This window comes from Arvicanthis niloticus, chromosome 3 (assembly GCF_011762505.2).
Source record: "Arvicanthis niloticus isolate mArvNil1 chromosome 3, mArvNil1.pat.X, whole genome shotgun sequence".
Taxonomy (NCBI): Eukaryota; Metazoa; Chordata; class Mammalia; order Rodentia; family Muridae; genus Arvicanthis; species Arvicanthis niloticus.
This window is the reverse complement of record NC_047660.1, coordinates 68,169,221-68,188,402: the sequence shown is the minus strand read 5'-3', so window position 1 is coordinate 68,188,402 and position 19,182 is coordinate 68,169,221. Positions and strand designations below refer to the sequence as shown.

At 37.9% G+C, this 19,182-nt stretch overlaps 1 protein-coding gene and 1 pseudogene across 2 annotated transcripts in view; both read right to left on the bottom strand.

Moving 5' to 3' along the window:
- Positions 1-19,182, bottom strand: part of Slc35f4 (solute carrier family 35 member F4) — a 222,023-nt gene that overhangs the window by 198,533 nt on the left and 4,308 nt on the right. The gene's annotated exons all lie outside the window — the stretch shown is intronic.
- Positions 17,952-18,079, bottom strand: LOC143441856 (U4 spliceosomal RNA; annotated as a pseudogene).

Below are 19,182 nucleotides of genomic sequence, written 5' to 3'. Positions count from 1 at the left end.
CCTTTTTCAATACAAGGACTCATTATGTAATTTAGGCTGGCCTCAAACCTCATACACCTGATCCTCTTGCCTCAGCCTCCCAACTGCTGAGATGTCTGGTATGAGGTATCACAGCAGATAGAGGTCACTTCTGAGTCTGCCATGGATGAATCCACAAAGAAGAAAGAGGTTTCTTTTAGAAAACTTAGGAACATACAAGTACCATTAAGTGAATTTTAAACAAATAAGGAACCTTAGAGAAATTGTTTGTTTAAGGTCATTTTAGGAAAGTTTAGATGCCAAAGACAAGAATGGTTTCTGCCTTTCAAGGTTTACAGTATAATTGCAATGAGTAAATGATTTAAATCTGAATGCTGAACTTTAGTGCTAAGGAAGCTCATTCAGCAAGACTTTTTTTTTGTATTTGGTAGCAAAAAACAGATCAAATATAAAACCGCACTGTCTTCATGTCATGTCCATGAGTTGTGTTTCATAGTCTTGGTGTCAGTAATTCTTGGCCCAACCTGAATACCAGCATCACCTGTTGGGCTTTGGAAAATTTTACATGTCTAAGATCCAGCAGGAGAGGTATCAGAGTTTCTGAACTATCTCAGAGAGGAGCCTGACACAGAACTATGGACTTGACGTAGATGAGCGTGAGCATACATCTCACCTTTTCACAACATCTTACTATAAAGCCTAAAGACATTGTAGTCTCCTTTCTTCCATCCAGATGAGCACTCAAAAGGTACTAATGAGTCAGTAATGCCATTAACTCTTTTGGGGGGCCTTCTCTGTGTTGCACGTGTTGGAGGCACAAATGTCCTTGTGCCCACAGAGCAGTAGAGACTCAGGAATGTGAAACCTGCAGGGGCCTCTCTGAAAGGAGGAATGGCCTGTTTTCCAGCCAAAAGGCTGGGTGTGGATATTGTTAGTGACTTGGTGATCTTTTAGCTATCTGTGAAGGCAGACCTCACCCATCTTGTGCTATAGAGGCAGATCTTACCCAGAATGTTTATCTTAGACTGACCATTGTCTTTAAGTCAGGTACTGTGCTGTGCCCTCAGACACACACAACATGGACCACTATCCAAATTCTCAAAAGGAGGTCATGGAATTTGAATTCTAGAACATAAAATTTATTTCCAAGACTACACTGAAGAGGCTGAAAATGAGATGAACAACAAGTTTTGTTGCACAGAAAATAAACAAAGATTTTGCTATAAGAAAATCAGGTTTTTAGAGAGGGTTTTAAAGTGTAAGCTTGAGTGATGAAAATATATAAACGATGTTCTAGGAAATAAACATTGGCTGAGTCCCAAACTCCAGGCTCTCTGAATCTCAATTTCTTTGTTCATTTCAAGATGCTGAAGGGGTATCCATTAGATGATATCTTCATTAGTCCCTAAATAGAAACTGCTTGTCCCTGACTAAGGATCACCAAAATGTCATTTGACATGGATTATCTTCAATGTGCTTGTAGAATACCAACCAACCAACCCCAAAGAACATATGTTTGCAACTGAGATGGCTATGGCTCCTGTCCCTGGAAGGTCATTTTAAGCCTGTGGTCATTAATCTTCTGAGAATGATGGTTACCACCGAGAAACTAAAGAATCTTCTCAAGGGCCTCAGAACAATGCACAGCAATACACGAGTATATTCTTAGATAAAGGTCATTACTTAATTTTTCCACTTTGTACTTATATTTTTAAAATGAAAGATAACTCAGGCACTGGATGTAATGTGGTTAAGCAAGAGAGAAAATTACCTTGTTCCATATGGCCTTATCTACAATTTAACAATCATAATATTACTAGATTTTAGAACTATATCAAAGGTAAGTTCTTAATAATAATAAATACACCACAAATGATTGGGATATCTGTGAATCAGATGATGAGAGCTAATTATAAAAGGCAAGAAGGATATATATATATATATATATATATATATATATATATATATACCAATGCCAGACAAAGATGAGGCTTTCACAGGTGTCTAGTCACTGTGAATATCTGGATCAGGAATAAAGACAAATTATCAGGCTCAAGATTAAGAAGCAGGGAGCCAACACAAACCTGGAGGAAGTGAAATGGGGAAAACCAAATCCACACATCAGCATCAAAGTTTGGAAAGTATGATGTTTTGAATGTGCTTGACCCACAGGAAGTGGCGCTATTAGGACCTTTTCAGAGGAGGTATAGACTTGTTAGAGGAAGTGTGTCACTGTGGAGGCAGGGATTTGAGGTCTTGCATATATGCTCATGCCTAGCCAGTGTGATCCAGACCCTCCTCCTCTTCATTCCCTGTGGAAAACAGTCTCCTCCCGGCTGCCTTTAGATCAAGATGTAGAACTCTTGGCTTCTTCAGCACCAAGTCTGCCTGCATGTGCTGTGCTTCCCATCATGATGATAATGGACTGAACCTCTGAAACTGTAAGCCAGCCTCAGTGAAATTTTTTCCTTTGTAAGAGTTGTGTTGTTTATGGTGTCTCTTGACAACAATGAAACCATACCTAAGACATGAGGTACTGGTTCAAATACAACCAAGTAAGACCCTGTACTTGAGCAGCGAAGTTTGGAATCACTTTTGTTTGGTTCACATGGAACAGAACTGGGAGACACCAGTCTGATTCTCAAAATCTTCCTGACTCTCAAAATTCCAGTTCCTAAAAAATCAAAAATTTGTATAGAGAACCATGGTCAAGTGCAAATGGTGACAAATATTGAATACTCAAATCCAGTGAAGAAGATTGTAGACCCATGAAACTGAAGCCAGATGACGGACAGAGAGCTCCTACATAGAACAAGATATTGTCATTCTAAAAGCTTGCTGTCTGAGTCTATAACAAGAAACAGGATGAAAAGCTAAGACAAACCTTCAGCTAAATACTTAGAAAGTTTTATCTGATGAATGTTGGGACTTTTGGTATTTGGAAATTAAGCAGAGGATATCTCTCAAACACTAAGCTATTACTTTGCCTCATCACATTTTGGAAAAACAATAATCTATTTCCTGGTTAAAGCAAATTCTTCACTATTATGTAATTTATGTATTAAATTATTTCTGTTTCCCCTTCTCTTTCTCTCTAGTATAAATGCTCTGTTCTGTGCTGAGAATATGAAAAAAGATAGAAAAATAATCAAGCTAAAAATGATAAATCTAGTGGAAAACCACATGCTGATAGTTTATCTTTGGTATTTATTTAAAAAGTATTGTGTGCTATTTTTTACATTTTCACACATCACCTAATCTATGAACTCATAATAAATGAAAAATTTCATTTTTCTGACAAAAAGGCATTCTGAAATAGGTTAGAGAGTCAAAACAGCTAAACCTAAAAAGAGATTCTTCTTGATCGAGGGTTAGAGAAGTTATATTTGCCTCCTCAGACCCAATCCCTGCCAGTCTCACGTTCCCTTATACACTAGATGCTGAACAGTTGAAGGCTCCCTCTGCAAGACCCCTTACTCTAACTTTTGTGATGTTTGGCTTATGGAGAACATCCATCTTCAGGCAATGGGAGATAAAGGATAGAGTGCTATTATTGAGATCACTAGGAACTAGATTACGCCCAGAAACTCATGGAAGGATGCGGATGACCTGCCCTTTCTTATAGGTACTGTCAGGCAGTCCTTTTACACAGTCGTGCTTGGTGAAGTGTTCCCTCCCTTACCTCTCCTCTAGCCAACCAATTCTATTTCGAGGGTTATTTGCTTCCTGCCATAACTTGGACTGAATATTGTTAAGTATTGTTATTCTATAGCCTCCTCTTCCTTGGGCAGATGTGTGTGTGGGGTTACAGAATGCACACAGACAATTCTGTTTGGATTCGTGGGGGATTGGCTAGTCCCAGGGGTACAGAAGAGAGGCTTGCTACTTCCTGGCCAAGTACTCAGAGAACAAGCCCAGATCTTTCTGTTTCTTAAATTGACTCAATAAATTGAGAGTGTCTGGATATTGTTAGGAAGAAAAAAAAAAAAACCACCACTCTTAAAACTACCAGCAAGGCACAGCAACAAGAAGGAAGACATAAGAAGCAGGAGTTAAACTGCTCTGAACCATAGCTCATCTCCACTCAGGAGATGCATTATTTTCCTAATGCAGCCAGAACAGTTCTCTTAATTTTATTAATAAAAATATTTAAAACTGACTTTGTTCTTAGGTCCTTAAATAAGACTTTGTCAGAGATTTGTGTTGTATTCTACCAAAGACAAAGTCGAAGTTTGGGCTCTTTCTCCAGACAATTCAGGTAGAGGAAGACCTGAGCAATGGAAGGGTGTGAAATCCACCATGTTGACTTCAGGTTCCTCTAGTGGATAACAGGTTTGAGAGGCAGTCTTCTCCGAAGTCAAGTTCTAACCCTGACACTTTACAGCAACCCTTGGGCCAGGCAACCTTTGTGAACCCTATTTCCCCACCTGTCACAGGATGTTAATGTAGCAGTTTGCAGAGCAGCTGTGAAATTGTGAGTGTTGTTCCCATAATGGTTAAAATGGGCACAGCTATAGAGCAGTGACAGTGGAAACTTGAATTCCCTGTGTGACATAGTGACTTAAGAAGCATGACAGTGTGCAAGCAGACATCGTGGTAGAGAAGAAGCTGAGAGTTCTACATCTGGGTTGGCAGGTAGCAGGAAGAGACTATCACACTGGGTCTGGCTTGAATATCTGAGACCTCAAAGCCCACCTTCAAAAACACACCCACTCCAACAGGGTCACACCTACTAATAGTGCTACTCTCCATGTGCCCATGGGGAGCCATTTTTATTCAAACCACAACATAAGCTGAGATCTCCAGATTCCTGGTTTTCTTTTTGGATAAGCATTCTATGTATTTTCTATGCCAGATGCCATGTATACTGGGGTTTTGTAGTCAAGAAATGTTTCCTGGGGAGCTGGAATGATGGCTCAGTGGTCAAGAGTATTTGTTATTCTTCAGAGAGTTCCTGAGCAGAGGACCCAGCACGTATACCAGGTGGTTTACAACTGCCTATAACTCCAACCCTGGGGATCCAACACTCTCTTCTTGCCTCCACAGGCACCCTCACAAACATTCATAGGTACACACATAGGCATATAAACAAATGGCAAAATTAAAGACTGTTTCTTACATCATTCTAGGTGATAAAAAACAGCACCTGGGAACTATCAAATGAATGCAAGAGTTAGTTAGCTACAGAGATTTTCATCACATTCACTGACATTTAGGACATGAATCCAAGAGCAGGGGATATGTGTGTGTGGGGGGGGGCAGGGCAGATAGATTATGTAAGAATACTTGCTACCTACTCAACCCTGATCCCCCTGATTCTACACAATGACTCTTTCCCTTAGAGAGGAGAAGATGTAGAAACCCTGCTGTAACTAGCAAATAGAGAGGCCTTTTCCTATCCAGTGACCTGCAGACTGATCCCAGATGCCAGCTGTTACTGGTCTATGATAAATATAGAACTATAAAAATAGTCTATGAAAGTAAATACTGAGAAATCAATACAGTAACTCAACGCTACTATACCACCATGACAATTCAGTGTGTGGTTCTCTTTTTCTTTTCTTTTCTTTTCTTTTTCTTCCTTTCCTTTCCTTTCTTTTCCTTTTCTTTTTTAAAGATTTATTTTATTTATATGAATACAATGTAGCTGTCTTCAGACACACCAGAAGAGGGCATCAGATCTCATTACAGATGGTTATGAGCCACCATGTAGTTGCTGGGAAATTGAACTCAGGACCTCAGGAAGAGCAGATAGTGCTCTTAATCTCTGAGCCATCTCTCCAGCCCATGGTTCTGTTTTCAAATATTAACTTTCACTGATTTCCCCAAGACCTTTGATCTAAGGTAAGTTGGAAATTTAGACTATAAACTTGTTGGTGAAGAACCAGGTAGTTGAGGAACACAATCTTAGACTCTGATCATGGTTTTCCTACTCACTGGTATCTCTTGGGAGAGCTTTAAGAAGTACTGAGACCTAGGTCTCCTTTTATGAATTTTTTTAACCAGGACAGAATGCATTGAAGACAGGGAATATTTTTAAGTCCAAGGTGTTTTGAATATGAAATGGAGTGTTTGAGAATCTTTTGTTTCATAGCAGTAAGGGGTAAGAGATATATTTAGAGATTAGGAACCTGAGAATGTTCATGAAAGTAATCCTTTATGTTCTGTTAATTTGGAATGCTAAAAAGAATTTTATTATGTCAAGTTCACTTATATTTCACTCTTTTGTTGTAAACAAAAATAAAATAGACCACCATACTGTGATATATAATTATGTGAGGTACAATTATTTTTAATTTTGAGACAAAGTTTCATTCTATAGATCTTGGCTGGTCTTGCAATCTCTATGTAGACCAAGCTGGCCTCAAACTTGTAGAGAGCCAGCTGCTTCTGCCTCCTTAATGTTGATATTAGAGGCACATGTCATCACGTTTGACTGTGAGATGCATTTTTAAAGCAAAATTTATATAGTGATAAGACCTGTATACAGAAATGAGCACAAATCTTAACAGTACAGCTCTATGATATTTTTGTAAAGTAAACACATCTGTGTAACCAACATTCAGATCAAGAGACATTGTAATATTATTTGCTCTCATGTTGTGATATCTAAAACAGCTTCCCACTGAGAGGAAATAGATAGATATATTGTACTCTGCCACTAAGAATAGGCTATTTATTTTGGTTCATAAAAATGTAATTCAAGTCAGAAAATTTCATAGAAACAGAAAGTATCATGATCCTTTCTGGGAAAGATGGGAGATTGAGTAATACATCCATCTAAACTCCTCATTTAGGAGATCCCACTAAGATTTCAATAAATGAATTTTAAAGGCAAAAATTCATAAGAATGGGAGAATCAAAAGAGAATATGATTATAGAATTTTAGAAGCCAAAAAGTAAGAAATGACTTGGCAGGTCTGAGAAAACTGAAACATAAGCAGAGGGGGAACAACATGGAAATTCATTCCTTTTACAACAAAGATTTCCAAAGCCCCAGAATTGTGGTCCTAGTTACTGCTCACAGCGAATGGAAGTGGTGTTTGTAGCTAAGCCTATCTGTTATAACTGATGGCTTCTTAACCCTGATCCTAATTCTGTATAGCACCAGACTGACTGTGCTCCCTTTTCTGTGGCCAATGCAACAGCTTGGTCCTTCATTGATGTTCAAGCATAAGTCTACAGGGACACAAGGTATGAGTGGAGATTGGAGCAGTATGCTAAAACCACAGAAGAATTAAAAGAACCTGTATACACTGCTCACTAGGACATGCAAGTTTCTTTCCAATTCAACTCACAGAATATGGGTTATTAGGAGATTTAGAAAACTTTCTCTGATCCAAGAGAACAGATCTTAATGAAGTGTAACTGAATAGTCAAAAAAAAAAAAAAAAAAAAAAAAAAGCCCAATCATTCAACAATAAAGTCCTAGTAAACAGGTACCCACTGGGAACCATGATCTCTCTTACACTCCTGCATACTTTGTGCGAGGAAAGATTTTTGGTTCTGGACATCTTCTCAAGAGCCTCTTCAATGTTTAGAAGATTAAAAAAAACAAAAACAAAAACAAAAACTAAAACCAAAACAAACAGACCCCCAAAACAAACAAACAAAAAACCCTCCAAAGTTCTATGTAGTACAGAAGGCAAGTTTGTTACCTGTCATAATTACCTTCAGTTGTCAAGCTGACATATCTGGGCAAGAAATTCTGGGTTGTATAAAAAAGGTAGCTGACCAAACTGAGAAAGCAAGACAGTAAGTAGTGTTACTCCATGGTCCCCACTTAGGCATGCTTCTAGGTTCCTGTTTTGAGCTCCTGCCCTGTGTTCATCCTCTCAGTGATGAACTGTCACACACACACACACACACACACACACACACACACACACACACACACACACACAAATAAACCCGTCTCATCTTTCCAACTCAGGTTGCTTTTGGTCAGAGAGTGTGATCACAGAAACAGAAAAAGCAAACTAAGATATTACCCAAAGTTCTCAAAGTTTAGGTAGGTTTGCCTTTAGGTCATTATAAAATATTGGGGTTTGCTGAGCTCAGAATTTTTAGCTGTGAAACAAGCCAACAACATGTAGAATGTACTGTTGTTATCCATATTGTATTTGTGGAACTTGGGAAGCAATAAGGGGAAGGTGAACATGAGGTCATGTTGTTTGCTATACTATGAGGGATAAATTCCTTTGACTGTGATTTAGGATCTTATGATATTTGTCAGAATACATGAAACCGCAGCATGTAAACACAGTACCTTGAAAGAAGGAAAAAAAAATCTCTTCTTAGTTCTTGATCACTAACTGCTATGGTTTGATGATGAAATGTTCCTTATCCTGTATTCAAGGTTGGGTATCAGCTGATAGGCTTCTGAGAAGTGACTGGTTATGGAAAGCTGTGATGTAGTGAATGAATTTTGACTATGGAACTCGTTGGAGAAAGTAGATCACTAAAAGCATGCCACAGAGCTGTATTTTGTCATGTGGCCTCTTCCTATAACACCTTCTCTCTGCTCACTGTCCACCACAAAAAATATTTTTTCTACCATAGTCTTTTGCCACCACACTATTCTAACCACGTGTGCCACCCTGAGCAACCATGAGCAGCCTCCTCCAAAACTGTAAACCAAAATAAATATTTTTTCCTTTAAGTTGCTCTCTCAGATGTTTTGCCATGGCTATGATGAAACCCATCATGCATTGTCACATATTCCAAATAGTTTTTGGTTCTTTCGTATATAATATAAGCAGTTAAACAAACAAGCAAAAAACCAAATACTTCCAAGAGTGTGATGATAGATTTTTTTTTGTTGTTTAATGCATTTTGGAAAAGAAAACTTCAAAAAATATATTTATAGCATATGTTACATCCATAAAATAGGAATAGTATGCCATATTTTTAAAAGAAATATTAGTAAAATAAAAGAGAGCTATCAAAACTTTAGTGAAATTTTAAGTAAAAAAAAATTAATGGACTTGAAATGAAGAAATCTTTTGCAAAACATAACACAGAAATAAGGTAAATAAGAGAGGAAAGATTTAGAGTCTGACTCCTTTTTTTATAACAAAGGCCACCAGGTCAGAAACATTAGTGTGTGTAGCTTCCTATGAGCCAAGAGAGTAAGTTTCTTTATTGCTTACCCAGTGTAAGATGAGTTCCTTGTACTTGCAACCTAAAGCATTCAGACTGTTGCTAAGCAGTACAACTATTCATCATGTGAGTAACATTGGGATCCAGTGTGACTTGGAAAAGGACAATAGACTAGGCTGTGGTAAGAACAGGGGATAAAAATGGAACCAATACCTTTATCAAATAAAATCTTCTCCTCAGATGCACTCATTTACATTAATTTTTACATAAATATTAGAGATGCCAGCAGCTATCCTATTTTTCACCAACAAAAGGGGAAAACCGAGTTCCCTCACAAAGCCTGTAAGTCCAGATTTTCTGTGAATGTTCCTGAAGGAAGCATTCTGTGAGCCTTTTGGGAAACAGAAACAATTGCAATGCCAAGCAAAACTGTACTTTGAGAGAAAAATAGGTTGTACTGCTTCAGAGATAAAGCTGTCCTTGCAGGTCAATGCAACTTACTACCTTAAGCATCAGCATGGAGGAGCACTGGAAACACAGTCAATGATCTCACAAGAAACCTTCTCCAGGGTTTGCCAAGACAGCTCTATCAGAATCAGGATTTGCCTTCTCCAGATGTTTTTAAAAGCAAGAAAATTATAGAATAGCATAAAGATTAAATATATAGAGATTAAATATAAGAATAGTAAAGGACTCTCCTTGACTACCAGGAAGCTGTTGTGTTTATAGAAGCCATGGTTTGAAGTTTTAGATGACGTTTAGGAAGATGCTTGTATCACCTTTCAAATAACAGGGAAACCCACTCCTAGCATAGTTTAATGAGAAGAATATTCATCATTGGCTTTACTGTATAGTTAGGAACTGAACGGCTTTCTTCACTCAGAACCTTACAGTGGCCATTATAAGGCAGCTGAAACTACAAGTTCTTTTTGAGATACAATTCTATGGAAAAATAAGGTCCGCAGATAAAAATGTGTCATAGCATGTCGATGCAGACAAAGACTATGAAACTATGTGGATGTGGTGCAGGCTGTTTGAATCCTAATGCTGCTTAAATGACCTCACCTTTGAGACATGAACCCATCATTCCTTCCCCACTAGTAAAAATGGCATAGTTGGTACAGACCTTTGCTCAGTAACAATTTTATTGACGTGAGTGTTAATGAAATATATGTGACTTGTTCACTTTGAGGGGTTTGGGAAATCCAGTGTTTGCTGAGGTCTTCTTCCTGCAAAATAAGCTGTGAGATCTCTAATTTAATTTGTTATCTTATGTCCTTATGAGTCAGAGTTTTTAGAAGTTGTTAGGATTTCATTAAACAGAAGATAGCTGACCTTCAAAGGTGGGCTGCAGGTCACAATGCTTGGACCACTTCAAAGTTATTGTGTTCAAACTACTGACATCTTCTCACTAAAATCACCTTTTGAATAAAACAGGTTCTTTTTAAATTAACAAATTTGAGTTATTTCAATTTTCTAGATAATATATGTATTATATGTATCTTATATAATGCATATAACATATATTATGTAATACATGTATTATGTATAAAATATATGTATTTTATATACATAATAACAATATAAAAAGCAGACAACATTCAATGGAATCATATTTTAACAATCTGTTCATGGAAGTAAAATTCCCACACAATAAAATAAACTGAATAAAAATTGACATACATATATGTGTGCATTTGAAGTGAATTATTAACTCACAGATTTACTTATATTTTCAAATATGTCTGTGTCGTTCCAAATATTAAACAGTTGAAATGTTAAGAACTCATTGTTCTACATGGTGGTAGAAAATCTCTGAGATGCTACCTCATGTCATATCATGGATCCTTTCTAATATGACTTTAATTTTACATCATTTTAAAAACTAGTAGTTAAATTTTAAAATCTAATCCAATCTAAGCCATAAAATATCCAGCAAGTTCCGTTTGATAGTTTGAAATGGAAATTGCTTTTTGAATGCAATGTATTAAATCCTACTTGAGACAAAGGACAAGTAAATGTGATGAGACACCCTGGGTTTACATTCCAGAAAGAAAAGAGAATATGAATTAAAAAAACTGGTGGAAGCCAAATAAAACATAAAGTTTAATTAATATCAAAACATGAGTATTGGTTTTATAGTATTGACACATGTGACATAGTGATATAGTATTCATAGTGTGCAAAGATAAGTTCAGGAACACAGCAAAGCTCTGTCATACATTCGTAACTTCTATGTACACTTGAAGATATTCCAAATAAAAAGATTCGTTAAGTCTATTTTAATTTTTAATAAGGTTCAGTCATTCAACACAATTTAGAAAGTACACGTGTACTGTTCTTTGTGCTAGACACACAATATTGAACAAATTGACCCATCTTTACCCTGAGGGGACTAAGAGCCTACCAAGCAGGGTACACATTAAACAGTCGCAAAATGCAAAATGCACATAACCTGTAGTTGCAGCCCACAGTAAGTGCTCTAGAGGCGAAACACATGAGAAGATAGATGTGCAGAGTGAAAAGGCCCTTTCTGAGGTGATGACACTTAATATAAGATCTGGTAAGTAGGAGGAGCTACTGCCCTATGAAGAGAGAAGGAAGGATCTGTCAGTCTGAGACATGAGAGATTCTGGAGCATGTACCAAGATGACCCAGCATGGGGAGAACAAGGAGAGGCAGGGCCAGCCAAAGAGACAGCTACTTAGGACTTTGTGGTCTGGGTTCAGAATATTACAGTTTTTTGATGAGTTTCATGAACCACTTGTAAATGTTACTTTTCTGTTGTATTAAAACACTATGACCAAGGCAACTTATGGAATAAAGAGTTTATTTTGACTATGGTGTCAAAAGGATAAGTGCATGGGATATAGAAGCAAGCAGCAGGCAAGGCAGCTGAAGGCAGCTGAGGGCGCCCATCTTCAAATGCAAGCAGGGAATTAGCAAAGGGGTAGTGGCTAGAGGTTTTAAGTGCTCAAAGCCTACCTTTAGGGCCATACTTCCTCACACAACTTCACACATCTAAAACCTCTCTGGAGTCTAACTGGGAACCAAGTATTCAAATATATGAACCTATGAGGGACATTCTCACTGAAACCACCACACCACTGAAGAGCTTTACCAGAGGAATGGTAAGACCCAATTAAGGCTCTTGAAAGATCTCCATGAGGTGGGCATGATGGTGGTGCATACCTGCAACCTGTCTTAGAAGGTGGAAGTAGGAGGATTGCAAGTTCAAGACCAGCCTGGACTATATAGTAAGGTACTTTTCTAAAATAATAATGAAAATATTTTAAATCACTCTGATTACCAATTTGATGTGCCTCAGAAAAGATCAAACCAGGCAGCATCCACTTCATGTATTGAAAGTTGATAATTGAAAACTAACAAACCTCAACTTCTAAATATCTGTGTTCTAAAAAGATATTGACAGTTCTAATGATACAATTTCAGGTATGCATGCCTCTTTTATAGAACCTGCCACTCTGATTCGAAGCAGAAGTGATGGTACTTCAAGTAATTTCCGAACTCACTGGATCTGAATCTTTTCTCTTAAGTGCCTAGAATTAAACACAGGTGTAAACAGAACCTCAAGACAGACCCTGAGCACGTGTGCTTTGGAATATGCTAAGGTGCTACAGTAAAACTTGTACGCTCTGACGCTTTTGGGATCCTCATTTTTACTAAGGTAAAAATAATTCTTACTTTGTGTGTCCAGTTTTCAAGACCAAGGGAACATTATTGACACCTCACTGGGGCCATCTTGGCTCTGGCCCCAATCTAAAAATAGCAAATCCCAGGCTGCAGAAGACTGTAATTTTCAATCCCTGTTTAAAATGTACAATGTTAAATGTCATCCTTGATTACAGTGCACCAAGTCTGAAGGCACTAGTGTGTTGCCCTCTCTGACCTAGAAAAAAAAAATATGTCTTCCAAACTTGATGTAATCAGTGAATCTCAATAACGCTTCATAAACATCCTGCAATGCCATTTGTGAACTCCACAGAAACTTCCCTCTCAGCAGATCCCCGCACTTTCCAAGTCTGTAGGATTAGACAGTGTCTGTAACCTCACAAAATATAATCTGGATCAATGTTTAAAGGCTATCAGGACCAGAAGAACAGTTTGAAACTCGGGGAAGAAGAAGGGGTTTTTATACATATATCTGCATGTGGAAGCTAGAAATTAACCTCAATTGCCTTTCCTCGGCATTGTTGACCTTGTTTTGTGAGACAAGGTCTCTCCTTGACTTGGAGTTCACAGGCTAGCCAGTGAGCCCCAAGCATTTGCTTATATCTGCCTCTCCAAATCTGAGATTACAAGCACATGCACATTTAGCTTTACATGGGTTCTAGAGATCAAAACTCTATGTGGTCCATGTGACTGCACAGTAGATGAATATCTACTGTCTGAGATGAATATCCAGCTTGAGATTGAATCCGGATTCAAGTCTATGCTTTAATACAAACAAATGCATACAAAGCTCTGTGAAATAAATTGCTATCAAGATGACTTCTTGGTTAACTGATCGTTTTTCCTAAAACTTCTCTTATTCCCACAATCCATGATGCTGCAGGTCAGTCTGGTAGCCTGGATGGTGTAAGTCTACCCTAACACAATCAATATCAGCTAGCGTATATATATGCCATAAATTGAAACAAAGAGTGACTTTTCCCAGGGATCTGGATTTAGAAGAGATTCTTGCTCAATCTGTCTGTGCTCTTGAATAGAGGACACATAAACACTAAAAGTGGTGGCAGTGACTATTTTTGTCCATTTGGGCAAGAAAACAGAGAAGCCAGCCTGCTGCTGAGACAAGAATGAAGAACACCTACCAAAAAAGAGAGAGGGCTTCCTGTTTCTCCAGTCATAGGCTACTGCCTAAGTCCTACTTATAGCATTTTATCCATGTCCTTCAAACCCATATGGACACCACAGGACCCGTCAACAGCTCTCAAAACAAACAAGCCATCAGTAGCATTCTGGGCCTTTCTATTGTATTTAGTCTAAAACGACTGAGAATCAATTTTTCCAAATTCTCTGAAAGAATTCAATTCTAGCCTCTCAAAGCAGTTAAATAAATCATCATAAAATATTAAATAGTTAAAAAAAGGCATGCGTGTGTGTGTGTGTGAGAGAGAGAGAGAGAGAGAGAGAGAGAGAGAAAGGGAGAGAGAGAGAGAGAGAGAGAGAGAGAGAGAGAGAGAGATCTAGCTACAATGGTGACAACTATAGTTTCTATTTTTTATACCAGGGTGGGGGGCACCAGCTCAGAGAAGGGGATGGGGGTTGGGGGAAGAATTGTGGGAGGAGGTGACCAGGAGCAGTGAGCAGGATGTAAAGTGAATAAGTCAAAAAATAAAATAAAATTTAAAAAAATCAAGAAATAAAGGCCTACATATATTTAAGAAGACCGGAAAGAAATTAGCCAAATTATCAGAAGTTAAGTTATGAAAGCAAAGTTATTTTTCTTCTTTATATTTCTCTATTTTTAGAAGTAATTAAATGCTTTTTAACTTAAAAACTGTAACTATAAAGAATACAAAGATATTTTTTAACCACAGCATAAAACAGCCTGTCTGTTATATTTACTGCTATATAAATAGCATTTAGAAAGAACTTTTTCTTTAACATTTTTACATGGTAGAACAATACCACTTCCCAAAGACCATCACCAAATTTACCTTACTTATCACTTCCTCTGCTGCTGTTGTCTCTTTATGCAACCTGCATTCCATCCCTCAAAATATACAGCCTGCCTCTGAGAGCCCACTCTTACCTGCTCTCTCTCTCTCTCTCTCTCTCTCTCTCTCTCTCTCTCTCTCTCTCTCTCTCTCTCTCTCTCCAGGCCCTCTTTCTACTTGGGTGCCTGAGTACCCACACCTCCAGGCATGCAGACTCATCCTATGTCTTATTGATTCTGGCTTAGTCTATGATACAAACACTCTTGACAAATTAGTTCCAGTCCATTTTAAATAAAATGTGTCTTGGTACAGTCCAAGTAGGAATGTTTTGGTTACAGCATTGGGTCAACCATAAATAGGTGGAAGGGTAGGCAATATCCACAAACAGGTGTCATTGTGAATGTGATAATTGATAAATCGCCTTTAACATCTTGATAAAACAATTTTATCGACAACCATTCACAATGCAATGTTGACTATGAATAAAAAGAAGCAAATAGTTTACTTAAGAAAATGTTGGTTAACTTTGGAACCATATATCAGTTCATTTTTGTTCCTCCGAAGTCTTGATAGCTTTCATATACTAAATACGGCATTTAATAGCCTGGCATTTTATATACATTGTTTATTTAATCCTGTCAACCACTTGTGTGTGATGGCTAATCTTGGTTGTCACCTTGACACACCTGGGGAGAAGGACCCTCAGTTGAGGAGTTCTTTTCATCAGATTTATCTGTGGACATGTTTGTGGGGGGCATTTTGGGGGTTGCTAACTGATAAAGGAGGTGTAAGAAAAGTAGCAGAACACATCTAGAAGCAAGCCAGTAAGTAGCACTTCTCCATGAGATCTATTTCAGTTTCTGCCTGGACTCTTGTCCTGGCTTCTTTTACTGATGGACTGTGACTTATAAGATGAACTACACTCTTTTCCCCAACATTGTTTTTGGTCAGTGTAATCACAGCAACAGAGGCATAAACAATACACTGTGAAACAGATCTTACTCATTCCCTACCCTTTTGTTTTTAAAGAAATATAATTGTTGCCCTGAGAAATTATCTTCGCATGCAAATTTAAAAGGCTACCAAGTGGCAGAGCAGAAGGATAGACTCATCTGTGTTTTCCTGTTTTCAGTTTATGGCTTTTGGGTTAGACTTCCGTCTCCAACAGGTCGTGGATTAGGCAACCAATATATATCTGAAACATAATGCTAAATCTAATGTGGGTAATGAGCAGAAGTATTTTATAGCATGTTTATCGAGTTTAGTATACATTTGTGTTTTTAATACAAATATATCACAATAAACAACTTCTCTACAACAACATTGTAAAAATGTGCTCAGTGATGAATACCAATGGCACTATTTGTAACTGTTTATAAGACACACCCCTCGTATATAAAGAAGCACAAATCTTGTCACCATGATGTACACTAAACATGAACAGAAGTAAATACCTACTGTAATAATTTCACTAGTAAGCTTCAGTTGCATAACTCACCCTTGTGCAAGTGCTTAGAGATATATTAATATTGTGCCATGAGGACCAATCAGACGATTTCAAAAGAGGGAGGTGGGAACTCTATTTTCTTGCTAAATGCTTTTCACAAATGTGTACTATTCTGTATTTTTAGTAACTGCCTTTTATTTCTTCACTTAAACACAGAACATTTTAAGACATCCATTAGCACTCATGTGTTCACGAGCTTTAATCTACCAGGTCAGATGACTGCAGGCTGCTATTTGCTGTTCTCCAAACAGCAACATCTTCTTGATTCATTTGTTGGTGGTCATAATTTTTCTTGGCTTCCAATCACCACCATCCTGCATTCTTTCTCTTTCAATGAAAGAAATACTTTTTCAAGGAATACTGAAGTCATCCATTCATTAGTACGAAAAACTTGACAGAGATGAGAAATTTGCCCAAGCTGAAATAAAAGTAAATCCCTGTCCTCTCCAAGTTCTGAGAATCAGAAAGTCTCATGCAAAGCAAACAGCCCCTGATAGCGAGCTAAGTGCTCCAGGAAAGGTGTGCACATAACATTGGAAGTACAGAGGGAGGATTAACCCAACCTGGGGCAGTAGACAATGTGTATAAGATAACATTTAAAATAGAGCCTTCAAATACAAATAAGAGCTTTCCTTTCTGTGGAGGGCACCAGGGAGAGGAGCATCTGAGCCAGTGTATATAGTAAGAGTCAGAGAAAGAAAAGCACACTGAGACAACAATGTCATTAAAACAGTGAGCTACTTCTTGATGAGATTCAGAGAGTGCATGTATAAAGACCAGATGGGATATGAGAAAGGAAAATTTAGGCCTAAAATTACATGTGATTAGTTAAGTAGGTTAAGAGGCTATATATATGAGAAAGGGTAGATAAATTAAAATTAACTTATTCATATAGACCAATAGGAGAAATGCTTGGTACAAAATAAAAACATGTACATGTGTAGTTATAAAAAATTGGAAGGATATATAGTAAAGTGTTAACACTAATCACCTCTTAGTGGTGGAATTATGAATAATTTTGTTCTACTCTCTCTTTGCTTCTGTGCCTTCCAGATTGTCTGCATCAAGTATGCATTATTTGGCACTTTAGATAAAGAGGAATGTGTGTATTAAAATAGAAGACATTAGCTGGCCTTTGATTGTGACATCCTAAAGAGTTTGGATTTTATTTCACAGAAAATGAAGGACCATTCCAGATAGGTGACCAGGGAAGTTAGGTGAACAAACATTTACAGAAAGAAACAACAGGTAGCCATGGTGTGTTATCGGGCCTTGAGACTGGGAACAGATGTGATAGACACAGCCAATGCAGAGGCAGGAGGTCTAGAAAGCACATGACTGGAGTAGAATAGACAGGACTAATAAAATAATAAGCAAAGGAAAGGGCAGAGTGGGGAAGAACTCCAGACCTCTGGGCTGGGTGATTGTTTTGGTACAGATATTGGAAGTTAATAGGCATAATGCAGAGGAAAAAGATAGACTGATGACTTGCTTCTATGTGTGACATGCCTGGAGGACATTTAGGTAGGTGTGGTACTAGAAAGTTTGGAATATTGGCCTGATATAGACAAAAGAGGGACCCGAGAGTACAGTTGCATAAGAGATGGAGAAGCTTGAGAGTGAATCAACTCAACTGGATAAAGTAGAAAGCAGGACCTTGAGAACTGCTAAGACAAAGCAGCCACAGGCACTCCCAGAAAACCAAAGAGTCAGAAGTAGGTGGTATTCTTTTCTTCTTCTTTTATATTAGCAATAATTGTGCCTCAGTTAAACCTTATTGGCTATGATACTGCCACTGTGCAAAGCTTTCTCTTCTGATTGACATATATTATACATATTTATGGGGAATGTTTTAATTTGTATATGCATTGGGTAGTGATCACATCAGATACAATGATCTGTCACCTTACATTTTATTGTTTCTTGATGGTAAACATACTTAAATTCTTCTCTTCTAGAATTTGGAAGTGTTCTTCAGATAGAGATGGCACAGAGCAATGGGGTGGGATTCATTACAAACCTTCAGCTGATGATAGAATATCACTATAGAACCCAGTCTCAAACAGTCTACTGAAAGAAAACAGGATAAGGTCAAGTGCATGGTTCAAAAAGGGCTCCCGGTCACTATCTGCACTCAGTGATAGATTGTAAGATTTTTAGAAGTTACTGATGGATCCTTTAGAGAAGGGCTGGGCTCCCAAAAGCCAAGGCTGACCTGCAGCAAAGCTGTGGTGAGACGTGATCCAGACCTCTTTTGACAAACAGGGAGATTTATATCAACAGAGTCCTACAAATCCCATTTCATCCTATATCACAACCCTCCCTTAGTGATGTCAGAGCAATAGAATACAGCAATTACATTATTTCAAATAATTCTCTCTCTGTATTCTCTCTCTGACATTATTAATTTCTGTCTCTTAAGTCATTGTTTTGGCCTGCAAATGTTCTATTTACTTCAAACTCATCTTTACCTACTGCCTTCATTTCTTCTGCTTTCTTTGCACAAAATTTTTTCAATAACCTATATTTACAGTTTCCAATTTCTCCCCTTAAGTATCTTTCATATTTAGTCTAGTGCATGTGATCCCAATCACCATACTCTTGTCCACCATCTCATCAAGTCTCCATGGCCTGCCTTTGTCAAGTGCACGGTCAGCTATTAGTTTCATTATGCCTGGCATTTTGAAGCACTGGGGTCCTCTAACCATTCCTCCTGAAACATCATCAGCTTCTGCTATATTTCTCTCTCCTAAGTTTCCTCCTCCCTCCCCTGGAAGTGTGTGTTGGTCTTCTTGAATGGTTTCTATTTTCCACCTGACCTCTTAATGTCATAGTTCTCCTGGGTTCTGTCCTTGTACCTCACCTCTTCTCTATATACATTTATTCCTTGTAGATTTCAACCAGTCTCAG